The 17,906-nt window shown below is 38.8% G+C and overlaps 1 long non-coding RNA gene across 2 annotated transcripts; it reads right to left on the bottom strand.

The window, feature by feature from the left end:
• Positions 1-11,580: 11,580 nt before the first annotated feature.
• On the bottom strand, positions 11,581-16,889 carry LOC125302233. Of its 2 annotated transcripts, none has more exons than XR_007194869.1 (3): positions 16,688-16,889; positions 12,987-13,060; positions 11,581-11,646 (listed from the first exon to the last, which is right to left on the bottom strand). It is a non-coding gene; the product is annotated as an uncharacterized LOC125302233 (long non-coding RNA). The 2 variants fall into 2 exon arrangements; XR_007194870.1 differs by lacking the exon at positions 16,688-16,889 and adding an exon at positions 13,580-14,668.
• Between the last annotated feature and the right edge of the window lie 1,017 nt (positions 16,890-17,906).

Genomic DNA, 17,906 nt, shown 5'->3' with positions numbered 1-17,906 from the left:
GGACATGATGAAGTAGGTTATCCAACTGTCGTGTGTTAAATTATTGTGATTACGAGCCAGTGGTTTTCAAACATTATGCGGACTCGACATCTAACTAAATGCAACAGGCTCATATCGTCATCGCATTCGCAAAATGAGGACCAGTGTTTTGTCAAATTGCAAATAGATATTCGTTTAACAATTTTTTTATGATAGTAGCCTATACAAAAAGCACTTCATACTATCTTAATATTGGAATATGGGGAGGGAAGTGGCGCGCCTGCAGTCAGCCAAATATGAATGTAATTCTGCGGCATAAAGCAGATGTAATTGTTTATCGTACAGAAAAATAAAATGACATGTCAAGCAGTCAATGGACTACATTGCAGTCAAGAAGTAGGGCAAATTAATTTACTTAAACCAAAACGTGGGTCATAGTTGTCTAAGCCTCTATTATGTAGCCTGTTAAAAACGCCGCCAGATAGTATTAAATCAGCAACAACATTGTTTTCTGCAGAAGCCTACCCAAGGCTACAGATTAATTCTGAACAGTTATTTCTCTACTGGCTCAATTATCACACCACTGTTTTGATTTGCGTAGTTGCGTTAACCCCAACACTGACAATAATGTAGACAGCAAATTTCGATTTCGATTTTCGTGTAGTCAAGCCTTAAGCCATACCCAAGTAGCCTAAATCGAGGTAATGTTTAATTATGCATGATTTATTTGGTTATTGAATTGGTAGGCTGGGATTACTCGCAACAATTATGTAAGGGATGGCAGGCAGAGCCGATGTACAGTGGCAGAGCCGACGACAGTGGCTGAAAGTGGTACTAAAGCTTCACGCGCTTCCACCCGCTGGCGTATCTTGTGAATGAAGTGGTCATTTGAAAGCGATGCCCACTGTAAGAGATGTCTGTTCTGTGTTGCTATTTGCAAGTGTGGATCTAATGCACATTTAGACAAAGTACTGTATTGCCTATTTGGTGGAGAAAACAGTTAAAAAGGTGTTTACTGTAGGTCTATTTCGATGAAAAATGACAAGTTGTAGTTCAATGAAATTTACTGTATCTTGCTAGGTATTTACTGTATGTCTTACAGTAAATGTCAATGGCAGTTACATCTTGGGAGGAATGAATAAATTATTTTTTATTCAGTACATTTTGTCTTTTCACAGTTTTTTTCTTATAGGTCTACCAGAAAAATGAGAAAGTAGTGGAACAGACATAGCAAAAATGCTCATTTTGAGAACTAGAGTTTGCATTTTGTTTTCCAGTGTGTAATGATTGATTAAAGAGTGTTTTTTAATTGGCAACAAGTTGTAGTGTTTGAAGGCAAGATTTGCTTTTGCTGCATGTTTTAAGTGTTTTGAGAGAATAACAGCCTTTTGCAAGCAAAATGTGTCATTTTGTCCAGAGTGCTTTTGTTCAGACACGGGTGTTAACTGTTTTGAGAGTGTGATTTCAGAGTTGACACAGGTATCAAAACGATCGAGAAAAACTGTAATGTACTTAATGTAGTCTTACCATGCTATTGTTATTATATTTGATTGAATGGACACTATAGTTTAATGTTGCTATTTTCCTTCATTTTCATTGTTTATTTCCATTAGGTTATTGATTGAATTGGCATAGTTGTTTATTATTGCTATTCTCCTTAATGTAGTCTAGCCAACATTTTTAAACTGTTCCCTGTTAAATTTCAGTTGGCCTATTATTGTTTTGTACTTGGACAAAAGCGTCTGCTAAAGCCCATAACCATAACCATACAAGTACACACTTGAACAGGTACACAATAACTTACCTGAAATCTATTTGTAGTGCTAAGCCTCAGACTAATTGGTTTTCAGTTTTCTCTCTAAGTGTTTTCAGGTATGTGTGTGGGTTTTACCAATTACCAGATGTAATGTGCTTGAAGAGTTTTCTCAATGACAACAGGAGATCAAAGTGTTTAATGTAAGAAATGTGTAATAGGTGTGTTGCTGTATTGCAAACAATGTGCAAAGCAGAAAATGTCTTTAAGCTATGGTTACAGTGTTTAAAATCGAGGGTGAAATATGTATAGCATACACTGGACAGTTAAACGCAATTCCTTCAAACTATTGTGTTCAGAAACAAGCGGAACCCCATCTGAATTTAAAATTAATGCAGAAAGTGTAGGCTAACTGCTAGCATGCTTTCCTCAGAGCTCTCTTCTGTTCTGGCTTTCCCCAAAGATCATTGAGACACAATTGTTTTAAATTTTAACTTTTGGCAGAGAAAAGCAGACTGAATTTCCCCTGTGCGGTACAGGAGACATCTAATTTTTTGTGATAAGTCAGTTAAAAGCTAAACAAATTTAAAATGCCAACAAAGTAGGCAGGCATTGGTATTAGAGTGGGATGGGCAACTGGCGGCCAGCATGCGGCCATTCTCCTCACTCAGTGCGGCCCGCGGATTTTGAAATGTCATTCAAATGTTTGTTTCACGTGATTTTAGAACCTTATTGTAATGATATGGTCTAGGGGTGCATCCTATATATAAAAAAAAAATCCAGTGTCGCCCTTTTTTCACTACAGCCAGCGAGTAAGAGATAGAGAGCAGTTTATAACACTCAGAATCGTACATTTCAGACAAGGTGGGAAACAGTAGCCTGACGAGCCAGACTCGCATTAAAATGTAGGGTCTGGGCACTCACCGTTCGCAGCGCTCAGTCCGAGGGGCGGGATAATCGGTTGTCTTTCAAATTCCCTCTGCACGCAATAGGACAGCGCTATGAGTCCTATGCGTTTTCCCACCAGCGGAGCTAGTTGGCTAAAAAGCTCGTGTCACACTGTTTGCCAACAGCAACATCCATCTTCTGTGTTTTCAAGTAGCAGGGGATTCAAGCAGGCACGTGCAGAGAAGGGGGGCTACAGGGGCTCTAGCACCTGCCCTTTTGATGTCCAAGTGCCCTTTTGACAAGACCCGTTTTTTACTTTTCAAACCTAGTTCCAACCTGAATATTCGCTAAATGAATAATTCGCCAACTTGAATATTCGCTGAAATTAGAAATTTACAAATATAGCCTAACAATTTTCTGTGTTAATTGAAATGCCTTGCGGCCACCAATCCGTGACGTCATACATTCAGTTTGCTAATGGTGGTAGTTCACTGTGATAAACATTAAAATTATAGCCTGGCAAGCCAGACTAGGCAATAACATATTTGCTGCCGCTAGGGTGCGTCTAGATTTCTAGGCTATTAAAATTAGCTTTGAATTTAATCAATAAGATGTAGCCTTATAGCCTATGATCTCTGTGTAGACAATAGCCTAATGAAAACTGAAAAGACCTATCTGTCTGTGCCCTGGCTTGTCAGGCTATAATTTCAATGTTTATCACAGTGAACTACCACCATTAGCAAGCTGGTGTCTTGCAGATTCACGTGCTGTGCGTGTAGCCACTGAGTGAAATGACGCGTAATGTAGCCTACTGTAAACAGAGAACGACGTGTGGAGTTGGGTTAGTTAAACAACTACAGTAGCTTATGTCGTCGGCTTATGACGATTTAGAACATGTTTGCCTACTCTGTTTTATTAACTATGTCTACTAACCTAAGCTACTATAACATAGAAACCTAAACAGAATATGTTATGAACGTTCAGCCTTAGATTTTCGAAGCTGCCAGGTTATTGAAATGGATGGACCATGACATGGTTAAAACGGGATTGATAGCCTACTTCATTAAACATGAAACAACTTTAAACATTTTATTCTCTATCTCTAAGCTGAATACTATTGCATGTTCAGACAGGCTAACTGCCAAGTGACCTTACCGTGCTCCCAAATGTCTCCTGCAGCACTGTGCCTGCGTGCACCTCCTGAGAGTTCACTGAATGTATGACGTCACGGATTGGTGGCCGCAAGGCATTTCAATTAACACAGAAAATTGTTATTTTTGTACATTTCTAATTTCAGCGAATATTCAAGTTGGCGAATTATTCATTTAGCGAATATTCAGGTTGTAACTAAGTATTACACATTTTGAAAAGTAAAAAACGGGTCTTGTCAAAAGGGCACTTGGACATCAAAGGGGCAAAAGGGCAGGTGCTAGAGCCCCTGTAGCCCCCCTTCTCTGCACGTGCCTGCACGGGTGTATGACGTTATATTCACCACTACCCTGTTCACAGAGTTCACCACTATCGTCGGGGTGGTCGTCTATGATAACGGGAGGTCCTCCAGTAGGTGCTCGTGCTTCCATGGCGGTCCTCCTCTAGCAACAAACAAGAGCTGAAATAGAGTGTGTTTTAAAGCGGAGCGTCGCGTAATGCAATCTAGGAGCAGTGATTAAGCCAAACCTCCCCTATTGCAGTCGCACACATTTTTCTAATTTTATGTTTTAGTAACGAGTAACGAAGATGCTTAGTGGAAATATAACGGAGTAAAAGTATACATTTTATCTAGGAAATGTAGTGGAGTAAAAGTGGAAGTTGACATAAATTTAAATAGCGAAGTAAAGTACAGATACGTGAAATTTCTACTTAAGTACAGTAACAAAGTATTTGTACTCCGTTACATTACAACACTGGTATGTAGCCATACATCTGTAACATTAAATTGATATTGGTGATACCTTACAAATTGTGGCTGCATTAAATTTTAGCCTTTGGCTCCAAATCCGTTTCCCATTCAGGGCTCTATCTTGCACTTTAGCGCAATCGACTTTGCGCAAATCGCTTTGTGGGCGGATCTTGGGCGCTGTTTCTATTTTACCGGCAGGATCATGACTGTTGCACCCGACGCAAATCTAAAATGGGGTGGTCTGTAGTAGCTACATTACTCATGGGTGTGGTTTGGGCGTAACGTGCAATAAACCAATCAGAGCGTCATCTCACATTCCCTTTAACAACAGGCACGCTTGTTCCATAGCGGATTGCTATTATGATGGCGGAATTGCCAGAAACGGTTCACAGCGCTATAGTCAGTTGGGAACAGTTTTCTATTGATTTTTCCTCTTGACAAAATGTAATACAGAAATGTCACTTTCCGATGTTTTGGGATCACTCTCACTGAATCACGAGGTTATGAATGCATGGTGATATTTTTGCAATGTAATCTACCTCACTATAGAGTGAGTATAGACAATGCAGATCTGTCAGATAAGCTCTCCTCTCCCGTGCTGCTGCTGGGGCATTTGGGTTAAATGGCATTGGCATGCAGTTCAACATTACGTCTCACGTCTCTAATATTTCCTAATTTATGTCATCAACACATCCATGATTCGTGGAAATGTGTACGCTAGATTTATACCTATTTTTTCACATCGGACACCACACTGATTTCCCTTGTGTAGCAATATTTGTCCTTGTAATTATGTATGGTTTGGAGAAATGGGAACTGCGTCGTATAGATGAGAGGAGCAAAGTGCATTGCGCAACACAGGCGCCCAAGCAAGCGCTCCTGCAGGTGTAAGCTACGGCTGTACCTTACCATCAGGCAACAGAAACTGTTTCCAAGTTGACCTAACTTTCCAACTCTGTACAGTTTCCCATTAACTGCATGACAATAGGCTATTTACAATATTTTATGTAAAGTAGAGTTTGTAAACATGTTATCATCAACTTAATGCACGCACAACTTTTGTTTGAGCAGGAGAGAGAATAACAATGAATGGACGCAGCAACTACAGAAATTGTAGCCAAGGCTACTTGCTGCTTTCTTTTACTGTCTATGGTTGCTGGTTAACAGCACATAATAAGCTTATTTAAGCAAATTCACAAACTCAAGACTTCAAGGCCATCATAGATATAAAACGTTTTTTGAAAACAACGAAAGGATGGAGGGAACATAGCAAAGCTTGGAGTTATTACAGATGGGCTACAACAAGGTAGGCAAAATTGTGGTGCTTGTCAAAACCCTAGCGCAGCTGGAATAATGCTTATAGGCTGATGTTAAAGCGCACACGATGTTTAAAGCCATACACAGGGCTCTCAAGTTTTGAAGTGAGACTTTGTTTCTCAGGGGGGAGGGGGCGTGGTATTGTCACAGTGCCACGCCCCCTCCCCCCTGATCGAAGTACATGAAAGTCCTACGTCTGCTTGAACTACTCGCTCCCCATAACCCATTGACCCAGCTTCATGAGAGAGCACAAATTCCATTATTTCAAACACACTGTTTTATTTATTCTAGAAACTTATAGTAAATAATAATAAATAATAATAACATAAATTATAATAATAATTTCACCCAAATGGGCCCTTTGAACAGCAGTGGCTCATTTTGCTCTAAACAAACAGAAAACAACCAAATGAGAAAAAGCACATTTAGCCCCAAAATGGTCTTTTGAACAGTGGTGGTTCTGTCCATGTGTGTGTGTGTGTGTGTGTGTGTGTTTTTTGAGTGATGTTGTGTGTTGTAAGTGTTTGTGGCAGATTTTGATGCCTTGATGACTGACACTGGGGGCTCCCATTTAAAGCACTGTGGTTCAATGTCAGCCATTTTCAGTCATGAGGCCATCCTTAAAAATATTCTTGTTTGCAGTAACAGCCAAATAAATTAAAAAAATGGGTCGGTGGGTAGGTCAATATTTTTTTTTTTCAAGATTCAAAGTAAAAAAAAAAAAGTACAATTTTGGTCATGGTGATTACGTAGGTATGAATTTAAACAAATGTGCATATTGTGACGTAACTGACTGGGTCCTCAACCCATGCCTTCAGGCGCATCACTGCAAACCTCAATCTGATGCAGGTTATGTAGACCAGCCTTTCTCAAACTTCTTTGACCTGAGGCCCAGTCATGGCAGACTTTGGGGTCATAGGGCTCATCTACACGTACCCAACCCCACTCCCTCCAAATCAAATTGTCATTATCATTATCACAATCATGATTATGCCTATATTGTTATATATGCACTTATACTTAAATGTTTTGTGACATGCACATCAGAGGACTGCTTTACTAATATAAGATATAATTAGTTTAATTGCTTTTGCATGGTTGCATGATGCTTGCATAAGAAAAGAAATACTTCTCAAAACAGCAACAATTATATGGGTGCTATTGTTTTGGGATGTTTCCCTCATGCAAGCATCATACATTGGTAGGAAATGGAAAAAAAAATACATGTTTTTTAATGAAGTTTAATTTGAATGCCTGAAGGATTCAGGAAACACAATACCAGCTTTTTTGTCAAGCAGATAGGCGTAAATCACTGATCTGTTGATCTTTAACAGATAGAAAGAAGGCTACAATAGCTTTTGGCCACGTTATATAATTAAATTTGACTATACAATACTCAGTGCTATACAGTGTATTATACAGTCTCTGCTCTGTTTCTATGGAAGTTCCAAAAATCAACGTTGTTGTCAAGTGTCGTTAAACAATTAAATAGCATTCAACAGGTGTAAGCGGAGCTTTGATACCTTATCGATTAGTTTCAGTTTCTCTCGCGCAGGCGCCTGCACAGGGGTGGACCTGGACACTTTGAGGCCCAAGGCAAAGGATTCCGAGGCCCCTCCACCCCCCACACACACACCACAACCCTAAAACTAAAACACACTTTATTCTGTAATAATGGGACGCTGAGGCATACTCAAATACAACAAATATTTTTTGCCATAGATGACAATCAAGAAACAGTAGTAAAAACCTTTGAAAGTATTACTATGAATGGTGTGTGTGTCTGTCTGTGTGTGTGTGTGTGAGAGAGAGAGAGAGGGAGAGAGAGAGGGTGAAGGCTAGGGGTTTGGGGTCTCTGTGTGTGAATATACTCTATGTACTGTAGCTATGTACTGTATGAGAGTCTGTCCGTAGGCTATGTGTAGAAGAGAGGGAGAGAGTGAGAGTGAGTGTGTGCATGCAAACTAAATGAGGTGTTCGATCTTCAAAAAAGCCGACATCCACAACAATAAGCGTATGCACTGACCGAATAAACTAGCCATTTTCTGTTTATTTTTTCTCCATTTTTCATGGTCATGTAATAATGTTCAACCGTGAATCTTCTGGGTGGTTTATCTGCATTTTTGGAGAATTCAAAGTTATTAATTTGCACGGGCCCTTTTTTAACGATTTCAACTCGCTCTGCATCTTTTACGGTGTCTTGCCATAATGCAGGGTCGTCACTGATAACTGTAGTGCTAGGTATCGTGTTAGGGCTACTCACGTTACTGGATTCGTTGCATCCAAAGCTTCTGCTACTGTGTCCGTAGCAGCACCAACAGCACCAGTGCGGACTTCGGCAGTGACAGTGATCTTGTCCCTCACGACTGTTTCACTTAGATCAACATCATAATCATCATCATCAGTAGAAGAATATGTAGTGCAAGTTGCTGGTGGTGGTGCATCAGTGCCACAGCTGCTGCAGCTAGCATTAGCTACACCACCCAGCTCAGCAGATGTTGTTGCATCACTGTCCAAATTACTTTCTTCCGTGGAAGAATTCTTCGACTGGAAGAAGTTGGTTAATTTAGGCAATGTCTTTCTAAATTCTTCCTCCTCCCTTTTTCTTTTTCATTTATCACTTCCACTCTGGAAACGTTTCATGGCTGCTGTCAATTGCTCAACTCCACACCTCACCAAGACCTCAGACTAGCTAGTTGCTGCTATGGTGACAGGAAGCGGACCTGCAAATATTTATTATGGATTAGAATATACTGTTTGGATGCGGTGATCATTTATTTAAAAAAAAAAAAAAAACGATATGGGGATGACGAGGCCCCCTGGTGGCCGAGGCCCCAGGCAATTGCCTGACCATGCCTAATGGCAGGTCCGCCCCTGCGCCTGCATTGAATGACCGCTCATACCACCACTTTATTGTATGGCTCCATGTTTAATGACATCGATAGCAGAAACGTTTGTTTTCTTCTTTGTCGGTCCGCGGTATCTTGATCAACTGCGCAACAAATTATCAGACGAAGCGCCGGGCCTAATTTCACTCCACGACTCCGCGGACCAGTCTCCACGTTGCGGACCCACATCAAAACAAAACTATTTCCTGATTGGTTGAGAAATCCTATTTTCTGATTGGCCGATAGGTTAGTAACTCAACAGCAGCTCTCTGAGCTGAATGAGTGCACAGACAGCAACGTTGTGTGACACGTTTGTAAAATATAGCCCTTAGAAGTTTCTGTGCGGTCAAGTTAATAATTTCTCGGAGTGAGAAATGCCATGTGTGGCGTGTGAAGTCATTAAAATGCGTGTGTCTCACGCTCAATGCGTGAGACTTGAGAGGTCTGGAAACAACGGTAAATTGGAACAAAACTAAAAGGTAACTTTAGCCTTTATTCACCCCTTGCAGACACGTGACTTAAGTCACGTGACGGCTCCATGCTGGACGGCAAAAAGATGGGAGACGGACGGCAAATTACATTATGTCATAAAGATTATGATGAACTGAACACCATTACTATAACATCTTTGTAGTTCAGTGTATTGCTGTTTGGGGTCTGATAGTCAAAGAAGATGCCAGTGGTGTTGTTAGATGAAATGGGTCATGATCGCAAATGTAAAGTTATTAAAACTGGTGGTAACAGCAAGGGGAGATAACGTTACGTTAGGCTACTGTAATTAACATTATGGTAAATGAACACCCATAAGTATTTCTGGACTAAAATATTGCAAAGCGATTTGGTTACTTTATTTGTCTTGCTTTTATCAGTTGTAACATAGTCAAAACGTTAAGAATGTCATATCAGAACATGAAATAATAACTAGCTGCCACACTTAGAAGCTAGCTATTCTAGCTAACGTTTATCGTAGCTCATAGTGCTAGGGCTAATGTAACTCGTCAGTTTGTACGTTGCCCAGCGAATAAACTTACTTACATGTCTTAAGTTAAAGAATTGAAAGAAATAGGAAATAAAAAAAAAAACTTGAACGGTATTATCTGTTTACATACATGCCCTCAATCTTTAAATCTTTAAACAACAACGGAAGCGGAGCGCATGTTCGTCAAATACGGTTCTTGCATGATTGTTCAAGGATTGAAAAACAATTGCTTTAGCTCACAGGCCTTTTCTCCTCTGTAGGCTACTGCCGTATAATGGCGCTGACAATTTTGTGGCATGCATGACTGAGCAGGACTGTGCATTACCATTTTTTGTCAGATCATGGAAAGATTTCAAGTGTGCAATAACTTTAAAAGGCGTCTTCATATGTTAGGGTGGTGTGGGCGATTAGCCTACTATTGAAATGTTAAAACGAATTGTCCACTGAAATCAGAACTTAAACAATCCCTGAATCCATAATGGTGGGTATAAATTGGGTAAAAATTGTAACCCAAATTATTAATTGCACAAAAAGATTTTTTTTTTTTTGTTCAAAAAAATTAGATTAAATTCCCCATGCAAACTTTGAAATGAACAAACTGAACAAAAATGTTGGTAGTGTTGCATATTGATATTAAAGTATTGAAGAATCAGATGAAAATACAGTTACTTAATATATAAAGACTTATAGGCCTAAACAATATTGATAATTTAAAAGTAAAAATCACATAGGCTGGATGGAAATATAAAATTGACATTTACATTTATGGAAAGTTATAGGTTATAGCCTAGGCTATTCTGTTTTTGTTAAGTACCTACGTTGCCTACAGTACTCTACATTCATTTTGTGGTCATAACTTAATTTAGTGCTTTATAGGCCTAGGTCCGTGCAGACATAAAATATTTTAGGGTAAGGCTATTTGCACACCTGGTACAATTAGCAGTGTATGCTATTCATACCCTGGTGCAATTAGAAGTGAATTCTATTTGTACCCCCGTGCACAATGTGTTCTATTAGGGTAAGGCTATTTGTACCCCTGGTACAATTAGCAGTGTATGCTATTCGTACCCCGGTGCACACAGCAATGTGTTCAATAAATACCCCGTCTGGTACAAATATCAGTGTATGCTATTTGCACCCCTGTGCATTTACTCTGGCATATTGATCACACAATGTAATATATATAAAAAAAAAAAAACGAGCAACATGTTTTTGTTGTTACGTCAGGGTGTGAATAGCTCAGCTGTGTAATAGACACTCTGAATAAGGTATGCTGTTTGCATCAATGTATAGTTAGAAGTGGATGCTATTCATTCCCTGGTGTATACAGTAATGTACAGTATGCTTTCTGCTGACGAAAAAACAAATGTCTGCCAGTTTTTGTGCACGTGAGCAACATCTTTTTGTTGTTATGTCACAGGGTGTGAATAGCTCAGCTGTGTGGCCAAGGCTATTTGTACCAGGGGTGTAAATAGACACAAATAGAATATTTTATTTAATAGGCTACAACTTCAATGAAATGCTGCGCTATGCACAGCTAAAACATCAGAAAATGAATAACTGGTGAACGATAAGAAGTTCAATAAAAAGATTGTTTAATGCTTATTTCTCCTATTACTCCGTTTGTGTTAATGGAGGCGGGACACGTCTCCTCGTTGCCTGATCCGCCACCAGGTTGAACCACGTGATTGCGTGCTTGGTGACCTCTGTGATCGTGGCTGACCGTATCACCGTGTTTTTCCTCACAGCACCTGTAATCAAACAGACAGATATGTTCATGTTTATAGTATGTAGCATCCAAAGCCAAGAATGCCTACACAATACAATATATCAGATAGGTATTAAGGAGATTAAATTTAAAAAGAAACATGACTTGCAAAGTTCCTCTATTCTCTGTATGTTGAGGGCTGGTGTGGAGGGAGTTGAGGAGGGACTGCCGTTCCTGGCACATAGTGAGGTGGGCGGTGTGTGAGAGGGGGAAAAAATTGTATTAAATAGTAGTCATATATTAACCTTTAAACACTTCGTTGCTACCCCCCTAATTTACTGTTCGTGGTCAAATTTGACCATACAGTTTTAACTGCTCTTATTTTAACATAAATTAAAAATGTACACTATAACAATAGTAATAATAATATTTTTTATGCATATATTTTTTTGCCTCAATGGATGTTGGTATGGTAGTCAGGGCACATACTCAACCTGGCATTTTGTAAAACTTCATGAAGCACAGTAATGCACTTCACACACACAGATGCCCCTCGTACATCCTTCCATCCACTGTTCATCACAGACACAGAGTGCCTCACTAATGCATCACCTTTCCATGGGGGCCCTCATACAGGGGTCAACCTGACCTAAGCGTCCCTCATACAGCTCTTACTTTGAGCACACATCCGTCAGCATCACAGCAAGCCCTTTCACTTCTGGAATTATGTAGCAACAGGAGAAAGCAGCCCCACCTGCCCTCAAACCCCAGTACAAAACATGCACTCTGATTGCATTTTCTTTGTAGAGCGCTTTATCATGTACTCAAAGCAGTGAACATTGTAGGGTAAAAAAGGGAGGCAGGCAGGATTAAAAGTAAAAAGAAAGATGAATGAAATAATAAATTAGGAGGCACACATAAAGTGTTCAAGCAGTTGCAAGTGTGGAAAGAAAAGACATATGCCAGCATAATAATAATTACATGTATAACTCTGTTTCTAACAAATGCAGACAATACATTTGCCAGTTTACTTACAAGTATAGGCAATATATTTGCTCACATGGGCTCCTATAATTTACACAAGATTGATTTGTTTGGCAGGTTTGTGGTTCACATTGGGGGAGAAGTACATTAGTTCAAGAAAACACTGGGCTCCCATAATTTACTCTAAGCTTTCTTGTGGAAAGTACAATTGTATAGAATGGGCACACAAGCACAGGAAAGTTGTAGGAGTGTGTGTATGGAGATGTCTTTCATCTCCTTGATGAAAATTATACTCTTTCACATTCATTTCCTATGGCGGTCATTTTTGACTGTAAACAAAAAAAGTGTGACCAAGTTGAATAAATCACTCAAAATTCAAAGAAATTAGTCACAATGAATTTCATGTGTTCAAATGCCTTTTGTGAAGGATATCAAGGTCTTGAGGCAATCTGATGAAAAATGGCATATTTATGGTACAGGGAATGTGTAAATCGGTAATTTTTGACCAGACCAGTGTTAGAAGGTTAACCATGACTGATAATACACATGGGGCCTTTCTATTCACTAATATTTCAGAGATCAGTCCGTACCTTGAGTAACTCTCCGCATGTTAAAAATGTGGGTATGAGCTGAGGTGGTAAAAGAGTGTTGCAGTGGTGAGGTGCTAAGAGAGAGAAATCGGTATTAAATGGTTATCTGTCAACCATGGTAGACTGCAAGCTACAGGGCAAATTGCAAACAAAATATCTCTGGTATTGCTGAACATGAATTTGTATGTTTCAACATTTTGGTATACCTATTTCAACCCCAATGGATTGACATTGAAAATCAGTGTGTTTCAATATGATTTGATAATGATGAATGTAATATTGCACGTTGGATGCTGAGCCTTGCATGGAAGCGGATATTGCATGGAAGCAGATGATTTTAACTGACAAAATATTTGGCTGAGATTTTGATATTTTGAAAGTTACAATTTCATTATGCAGAAAATCTGAGATGGTAATGCAGATGCAATCTGTTGATTTGAAACAGAGTGACCATTGTTGTGTTAATATAGATGGGGCCACTGTATTCAATATTATTTTCATGTATATACCATTTTGTTCTATGGCCAAGTGCTCCAATTGCTATAAAAATGTGTAAGCAACATTACATTTTAACAATCCAAAAAGTATCTTACTTGCCAGGGCGTACAGTAGGTTTGGTCTCAGCTTTTGTGGGGACACACCCCCAACTCTGTCATGATACCAAAATTATTGTTTCAATAATACAAAGTGAAGAATCTCGATTTCAATACTTTAATACTCAATCCCCCACCACCTTGACGCCATCAGTAATATTGAATATTGTGTTATCATTCACATCGGTGGCGATCATAGAATTTGATTGACCCTCTACACACACACACACACACAAACACACACACGCATGCATGCACACACACATAGCCTCTCAAAACTACCGGTAAACACAAAACCCCAAATCTCTAATTCTCAAAACCTCTGACCTTTTCTCTGTCTTCAGATCATCTCACAAAGCAGTCAAAATGAAAACACTGCACTGAGCAGTCATTAAACACTACAACAACAAAAAATGGAAAACACTGTTCAAGGCAACTCATATAGCTCCAGGAGAAATTTTCATCGTTTACAATACAGTAAATGCATTTTGCTGAAATTGCCTGGGGTTTTTGTGTGTGTCTATGTGTGTTTGTGGGTGTGTTTGTGTGTGTGTGTGTACTGTATGTGTGTGTGCACGTGAGATAGAAAGAGAGAGACAGAGGGTGTATGTGCAGTACATTGGTAATATCTGTGCGTACATGCGTGTGCATGTTTGGGAAAGAGTGTGTCTGTGTATAAAGACTGGGTGCAAATAGGGACAGATGATCATACATTTCCGTCTGACATTTTAAAAGCTGACTCCATTATATGGCCAGATGTGGCTGCATTCCAGTTTCTCACCAGAGAGATGAATTCTCACTTCCTGTGAGCTCTGTAAGTACCCATGGACAACACTACAGGGAATTGTTTGGGAAATTGAAGTAAGAAGTGTTCCCCACGTATAGTAGTGTTATCTACATCAGTGTTTCTCAAACTTGTTCATACCAAGGACCACTTAACGAGTCAAAAATAACCTCATGGACCACCTAGTTAAAAAAAAAAAACCTACTTAAGACCTACTTCAACAGTGTATTACACAATAGACCTCACTGAACAACCTTGCTTATTGTCTTTGCACCTTGCTTATTGTGTCAGAGATATGATTTAAACTGGCGTAGCTTACATAGGCAGCGTTGCAGAACTGTTTGAATTTACATACAAATTGGTTCAATATTGCAAACAACTCATCTATATTATATTTTACCACGTCTGCTCGTGGACCACTTGGGGTAGCTTGCGGACCACCAGTGGTCCCCGGACCACACTTTGAGAAACACTGATCTACATGATGTAAGCTGCCTTGTTTGTTATGTTTTGTTAAATAACATGCCTTTTTCTAAACTAGCTGTAACTAGCTGTCCTTAGCTTGGTGTTTGTTTTATAGGAGCAAAATAAGTAAGGCCATGGATAAGTATTTCCACTTGAAACAACAAAGATACAATGATACAATAAATATAATGTGTTAAAAAGGTGATATCTGACAGCCTGGATGTCCTGTGTCGCAAACCTAACAAACTTATCCCATCAATTTGAGGGATATGCAAAGTGTCATGTTGGAAGAGAGACTGTTGTATCTGACTGGTGGAACTAATAAGCTCTGTAACCTAAATACTGTAAAAGGGGTACATGAAATGAAACTGAAAATGTGTAATCTTGAGGAACAGACATGACTTTTTAAGGGTTAATCAATGCTTGGAGTAAATGTCAATATGTGTTGATTTGAATTTCAGTACATTGTTACTGAAACATTATGACCATAATGAATGAATGAAAAACTTAAAAAACAAAAGGTTCTTTACTTGCTGAAACATTATGCAGTCAAAGTTGAAGTTAAAGTTGACATGGCCATTAAAACTAGTTATGACCTCTTACCCTTTCATCTCTGACAATCTTCACATGTCTTTTGCAATCTATTTTATGCCAATCTTTTACATCATATGTTTTTTTCCACTCTAGGGTAAATGTGTGAAAAAAAATAAATAAATAAAATAAATAAATAAATAATATATATATATATATATATATATTGCTCTCTACTGAAACATTGACAAACATCTGATATCAGCTGACTATTCATTAACTGTGTAATTTAGAAAGTATATGATACATTTCCGATGGTAATCGATTAGTCAGTTAGTGCTATCCCTTGTTTTTGTTTTTGTTTTTGTTTTTTGTTTTGTTTTTATCAACATTGTTTTTGTATGGAGATGTCTTTCATCTCCTTGATGAAAATTATACTCTTTCACATTCATTTCCTATGGCGGTCATTTTTGACTGTAAACAAAAAAAGTGTGACCAAGTTGAATAAATCACTCAAAATTCAAAGAAATTAGTCACAATGAATTTCATGTGTTCAAATGCCTTTTGTGAAGGATATCAAGGTCTTGAGGCAATCTGATGAAAAATGGCATATTTATGGTACAGGGAATGTGTAAATCGGTAATTTTTGACCAGACCAGTGTTAGAAGGTTAACCATGACTGATAATACACATGGGGCCTTTCTATTCACTAATATTTCAGAGATCAGTCCGTACCTTGAGTAACTCTCCGCATGTTAAAAATGTGGGTATGAGCTGAGGTGGTAAAAGAGTGTTGCAGTGGTGAGGTGCTAAGAGAGAGAAATCGGTATTAAATGGTTATCTGTCAACCATGGTAGACTGCAAGCTACAGGGCAAATTGCAAACAAAATATCTCTGGTATTGCTGAACATGAATTTGTATGTTTCAACATTTTGGTATACCTATTTCAACCCCAATGGATTGACATTGAAAATCAGTGTGTTTCAATATGATTTGATAATGATGAATGTAATATTGCACGTTGGATGCTGAGCCTTGCATGGAAGCGGATATTGCATGGAAGCAGATGATTTTAACTGACAAAATATTTGGCTGAGATTTTGATATTTTGAAAGTTACAATTTCATTATGCAGAAAATCTGAGATGGTAATGCAGATGCAATCTGTTGATTTGAAACAAAGTGACCATTGTTGTGTTAATATAGATGGGGCCACTGTATTCAATATTATTTTCATGTATATACCATTTTGTTCTATGGCCAAGTGCTCCAATTGCTATAAAAATGTGTAAGCAACATTACATTTTAACAATCCAAAAAGTATCTTACTTGCCAGGGCGTACAGTAGGTTTGGTCTCAGCTTTTGTGGGGACACACCCCCAACTCTGTCATGATACCAAAATTATTGTTTCAATAATACAAAGTGAAGAATCTCGATTTCAATACTTTAATACTCAATCCCCCACCACCTTGACGCCATCAGTAATATTGAATATTGTGTTATCATTCACATCGGTGGCGATCATAGAATTTGATTGACCCTCTACACACACACACACACACAAACACACACACATGCATGCATGCACACACACATAGCCTCTCAAAACTACCGGTAAACACAAAACCCCAAATCTCTAATTCTCAAAACCTCTGACCTTTTCTCTGTCTTCAGATCATCTCACAAAGCAGTCAAAATGAAAACACTGCACTGAGCAGTCATTAAACACTACAACAACAAAAAATGGAAAACACTGTTCAAGGCAACTCATATAGCTCCAGGAGAAATTTTCATCGTTTACAATACAGTAAATGCATTTTGCTGAAATTGCCTGGGGTTTTTGTGTGTGTCTATGTGTGTTTGTGGGTGTGTTTGTGTGTGTGTGTGTGTACTGTATGTGTGTGTGCACGTGAGATAGAAAGAGAGAGACAGAGGGTGTATGTGCAGTACATTGGTAATATCTGTGCGTACATGCGTGTGCCTGTTTGGGAAAGAGTGTGTCTGTGTATAAAGACTGGGTGCAAATAGGGACAGATGATCATACATTTCCGTCTGACATTTTAAAAGCTGACTCCATTATATGGCCAGATGTGGCTGCATTCCAGTTTCTCACCAGAGAGATGAATTCTCACTTCCTGTGAGCTCTGTAAGTACCCATGGACAACACTACAGGGAATTGTTTGGGAAATTGAAGTAAGAAGTGTTCCCCACGTATAGTAGTGTTATCTACATCAGTGTTTCTCAAACTTGTTCATACCAAGGACCACTTAACGAGTCAAAAATAACCTCATGGACCACCTAGTTAAAAAAAAAAAACCTACTTAAGACCTACTTCAACAGTGTATTACACAATAGACCTCACTGAACAACCTTGCTTATTGTCTTTGCACCTTGCTTATTGTGTCAGAGATATGATTTAAACTGGCGTAGCTTACATAGGCAGCGTTGCAGAACTGTTTGAATTTACATACAAATTGGTTCAATATTGCAAACAACTCATCTATATTATATTTTACCACGTCTGCTCGTGGACCACTTGGGGTAGCT

The sequence above is a fragment of the Alosa alosa genome, chromosome 10, assembly GCF_017589495.1.
Source record: "Alosa alosa isolate M-15738 ecotype Scorff River chromosome 10, AALO_Geno_1.1, whole genome shotgun sequence".
Taxonomy (NCBI): domain Eukaryota; kingdom Metazoa; phylum Chordata; class Actinopteri; order Clupeiformes; family Clupeidae; genus Alosa; species Alosa alosa.
This window is presented reverse-complemented; position numbering and strand designations above follow the sequence as displayed.